We start from the raw sequence: 5,528 nt of genomic DNA on the forward strand, positions 1-5,528 counted from the left end.
AAGGTAGAGATGTAGATGTAGATTTGGAGGTCAACCGCATACAGCTAACAGTGGATCCCAAGATGTGGGATAAGTCTAAAAATGGATAAAAATGAAGAAAGAGTTGCTAAGATCAGATCCTTGGGGAACAACTTTGTAACAACAAAGTTACAGAACAAGAATGATGAGACAGAAAAGGAACTGGCAGAGAGGTGGAAAAACCAGGAGAATATAATGTAAAGAAGCAAAACGAGGAAAGAGTTTCAGGATTTGTCCAACAGTGGGTTAGGGGGTTGACAGAAAGTGACTGTGCTCAGTGATCGACCAATTTTTAGTCACCTTAAAGAGAATGATTTCAGCACATTGTTGAAGGCCCAAGTCAGGCTACAAACAATTATGGAATTTATGGATCACCCTAAAGCAGAGGAAGCAAATGATGCTTTTAAGACTTTTGGTAGTGAAAAGGTGAATGAAAGGAAAGTAACAGGAGAGTCATAAAGTCAAAAGAAAAGGCCTTTTTCAGACAAAGAAGACTACTACAGTGAAGAAATATTAAAGATCCAGAATGGTGGTCAGAGTAGATAAATGAAGGAACTATGTTCTGAGAGCCGTAAGAGCACAAGTGCAAGAGCCAGTCTTTGAAAGAAGGTCCTCACACCCTGTCTGAGGCAGAAGAATCTTCATTATTAAAATGTACAGCTCGAAAAGAAAACTCAGAGATAAAAACATTAATAAAAGAAAAGAAAACCCTTGTGCACTGAGGTGGGAATGTAAACTGGTGCAGTCACTATGGAAAACAGTACGGAGGTTCCTCAAAAAATTAAAAATAGAACTACTATATGATCCAGCAATTCCACTCTTGGGTATTTATCCAAAGAAAACAAAAACACTAACTCAAAAAGATATATGCACCGCCATGTACATAGCAGCATTATTTATAATATCGAAGATATGGAAATAACCTGTGTCCACTGACAGATGAATGGATAAAGAAAATGTGATATATATATATATATATATATATATAAAATGAATAATATATATAAATATTATCCACCCATAAAAAAGAAAGAAATCTTGCCATTTGTGACAACATGAAAATATGCATATACCTTGAGGGCATTATGCTAAATGAAATAAATCGGAGACAGAAAGACAAAAACACATGATCTCACTTATATGTGGAACAAGCTCATAGAAAAAAGAACTGATTGGTGGTTACCAGAGCGGGTGAGGTGCAAAATGGGTGAAGGGAGTCAAAAGGTACAAACTTCCACTTATAAAATAAATAAGTCATGGGGAGGATATAATGTGCAGCATGGTGACCATAGTTGATAATATTGTATTGCATAATTGAAAGTTGCTAAGAGAATAGATCTTTCAAAACAGAAGAAAAAAAAGTATTTTTACTTCTAAAAAAGTATTTTTAATTCTAATGCCTTGTAATGGAGTCTAGTCATTAAAAGAATTTACTCCAAAGAATACAGCAGGTATTTAAGGGAAAAAGAAGCAAGGTTACCAAGATAACAGTAAATCTGTTTATGATGGGCAAAAGAAGCCATTTCCTCACGTGGCTACCATATGGGCAAGGATCGCCACCTATCTGTAGATGGCAGAAGTCGGGGGTAAATTTGTTTTCATCAGGAACTCCCCAGAAAGGACTCAAAAAGGCTTCGTTATTCAAGGGCTCATGTTAGACAAAGTGTTCCTGTATTTTGTTTTGTTTTTACTGCGGTTCATGATGTGCCATTCGTGTTGTTCTCAGATTTACAGTCATCTGCAGTCAGTGAGGGTGCCTGTGATAAAGTGTGAACCTTTAGGAAAATGCAAAATGCTTGAAATGGACAGTGTAGGAAACATAAGGAGTCGGTTGGATGTGATGTGTGCATAGGAATGGAATCCTAGCATGAACAGTAAAATAAGCAGTTCCCATACTTTCACATACATGGTATCTTTGACTATCTTTATTTTGGTCTTTTCCAGACTCTCTGCTCTGGGAAAGAAAAGAAAAAAAGGCAGACAATATGCCTTTTTTAATTTCTTAAAATAAATTAGAAATACTATAGGGATAAATTTAGAATAAAAAGTTATCCAATAGTAGAGAACTTTATATTAAACTGGCACTTTAAAAAATATTTCCAATAGCTTCCTAATTTATAAATTTAATCAAGATCTCATTTAGAGTGAGATAAATTAATCTGAGGAACTATTAAAATGAATGTACTTATTTAATCATAAAAGTTATTAAAATATTGAAAATTCCTAAACCTCTTGCTAATACCAAATCACGTTATTAAACTGTTCTAGAAATGAAAAGAAGTTTACGTATAGCTTGAAGACAAGAATAAAAGGGTAGAGAAACACTTCATTAGTCTTCTACCACATTTTAATCATTCCAAATAATAGTAAGATGTTAATACAGTAAAATAGCCAAATATAACTAATTAATTTACATAAAAATAAGAAAGCTATGGAAAACGTCTTTCTATAAAACTGTGGTACTAGTTTTAAAATGATCAGTTTCTGGTTTTAATTAACTTCTAATTTGCAGAATAGCAATCTGAATATATACTCTAGGAAAAATCATAATTAGACAAGGTCCATTTTCTTAAAGTTATCCATTTTAGAGTTGAATGTGAAGAGTTGTCAAAAATAATCTTGAGGCAGTTGTTGCCAATTATACTTATTTTGACAACTGAAAATGAGTAAACAAACCAAAAAATAGTTTAATATTTTGATCAATGTAACTCCTTAATGCTAAACAAAATAATTATGCTTATATTGGTATACAATTTAAGAAGCACATTTTAATGTTTAAACAGGAAGGAATTATTTTCTTAAATTCTGCAGAAGTTAATTATTATGCAAATTCAGGTATATGGTATACAAGGTATGTTTTCATAAACACAAAAATTCCGAAGAAGGCATGCCTCATCTGTAAGTCAGAAAGTTGAATCCACTCGACACAAGCTTCATTCATAAAAGGTTTCCACCATATTTAGTATTTGAGGGATGTGATATACAGTGTCAATACCAATAATAGTTTAAATGTGACTAGGATCTTCTAAATACTTTCCATTCTGCCAAAGGTAGATTTCTACCTTAATTCTTAAAAACAATCAAATAACAACAACAACAACAAAAACACTTTATAGGAATTTCAACTATTTGGAAGGAATTTTTTTGTATATGGAAACAAAAGTATAAATAATACAGATGAGGCAGAAAGAAGAAAAAGAGGAAACATGAACAAGAGTTATCAAGCATATGATAGTCTTAGAATTATGTAGCAAAAACAATACAGGAATCTGGGTTTTCCCCATCCACACTGCTGTGAAATACTGGGGACACAATTTAATCTTTGCATTTTGGGGTTAAAACATCCTTCCCTCATTGCAAATCTGCATTTTTCTTTGCAGCTTTCATAAAGATATTTCGGTGGCAGTTATAGGGATTTTTCTCAATGGAAAACAAGTGAAAATTCAAAGGCAGTTTTGACTTTATGCATAAGATCCTATAGGACACTAGAGCCTGCCTGTTCCTAGACACCTGTTCAATTAGCCTGACACCATCTGAAATTTCCATTAATTTGTTATATTAGCAGAGTGTCTTTGGGTATAAGGAATTAATTCTGAAAGATTCCTATTGTTAAAGTACAAAATGTTATATAAATGCTAATATTTTTCCATCCAGCTAGCTAGCTGTACATGGTTGGGAGCAGATGTATATAAAGAAAAGGGACACTAAATTATTTCAGGTCAGTGGATATCCATCCTTACTGTGGATGGTAAGGGTGAAGAAAAGATCCAGAGCATGGGGTATCACCTAAAGGCAAATTTGTGGGGACTCTGAGTGCGGGGTCCTAACAAAGCCATGTGGGAACAGCTGTGTTGTAACAGACACTTGGGGATAGTAGGAGAACCAAAGAACCACATTTTCCTACTTCACCATTTGATCTCCTACATACTTTTCATTGCCAGGGGTAGATTAATTCACAGTATAATAGTATGTCGAACACACCAGAAGAAAGCAACATGTTTTAGTACTGTAAGATTTATGCCTTTCCATATTTGGTAAAAGGAGCTGTTTCTTCATCTACATCTGTGCTCTGCTTTCTGACCTCAAGAATTAATTCTGCTTACCTCTAATTCCTCATCTGCCTAGTCCTGCAGCAGACCAGGCCTAAAATATAGGACCAGCCAGGACCACTTCACCTTAACATTAAACAATTCAGGCTGAGGGCAGGAGGGAGCCATCCTTGTGTATTTCTAGAATGGAACGCCTTTACTTCCCTTACTGGAAGTATCAAGCCATCCCATGGACTAACATTAGGATCAAAACCAGATGATTATCCTTTTTAAAGATTACCCTGTTTTTCCTAGTTAGTTTAAAATCCAAAATCTAATTTTTATCTTGGAAAAAAAAAAAGCTCTTTAAAGTAAATATTTCCCCCAAAGAAAACCACCATAATTTACTTGGGTAGAGGGGAGGAGAGGGATAGAAAAGGAAAAAAAGAATAAATTGAGATTTGCATGGGACATATGTAATTTGAACTCTGAACGTGGACATGGATCTTTACCATTAGTAATTGTTCTGCTATTCTGGGGGAGAGGAAGGATGAAGCTAGGGTTGAAAACAATTCAGGACTGACCAGAGATGAAAGCACTAATTCCAATCGGGTGGAGGATAGGATTCAGAAATACTGGAAAGCTTTGTTTTCCTCACCCTGTGTCTTGGAACCGCAAGATCAGAAGTTGGCAACTCTAGATTAAACATCATAACAGCTGGGATGAGGAAACTCTTTACAGAAGGGCCACCCCAAAAGTCAGGAATGAAAAAATGCTAGAGGAATAAACACAACGAAATCCCTCAGGAAAACATATCTGGCCACTGGGTGGGTATCAGCCTTGTGTCATACTTGGTATTTTTTCTTCCTTTAAAATAATGACTTTTTTTTTCTTTCAGAAAGTTTCCTGGTTTTTAGGTATTCACCCATCTTTCACAGAGAATTTCAATTCTAAGTATCTATTGCTCATAATACTTTATTTTTAGGGGAAACATTAGCCCAATCCCTTGAGACAGGGTTTAAAAACATTAACCTATAAGAGTCAGTGGATAGGAAGAAAGAAAGGTAATGTTAAATAATTTCTCCCCTTGGGAGAAGCAGGTTGGTTTTTTACAAAATTCAAAATTCTACAAAATTCAAAATTTCAAATATATATACCCTGAAGGGTATATAAGACTATTGTCAAGTTGTAGGATGTCTCTTGGTAGAAGCAAAATAGTTACCCTACCTTCACTCTACATCACGTTTCTATGTCTCAATCTACTTAAACTCCTTCCCCCGATGCCTCAGCATCCAAAGTCCTGTCATCTTTCCCCAAAAATGATAGCCTTTTCTATTAACAACAGAAAAATTCTCTCTACATAAGAGTTGTGCAGTAAATTTGGCCCTAAGTGTACCTTTGCCTTCACATTATTTATTGACCCTCTTCCCACCTTCTCATGACCTCTTATGCCCATCATGTGGTGGGAAAATTGGGAGCATT

Source organism: Lipotes vexillifer, unplaced genomic scaffold, assembly GCF_000442215.2.
Source record: "Lipotes vexillifer unplaced genomic scaffold, Lipotes_vexillifer_v1.1 scaffold77, whole genome shotgun sequence".
Lineage (NCBI taxonomy): Eukaryota > Metazoa > Chordata > Mammalia > Artiodactyla > Lipotidae > Lipotes > Lipotes vexillifer.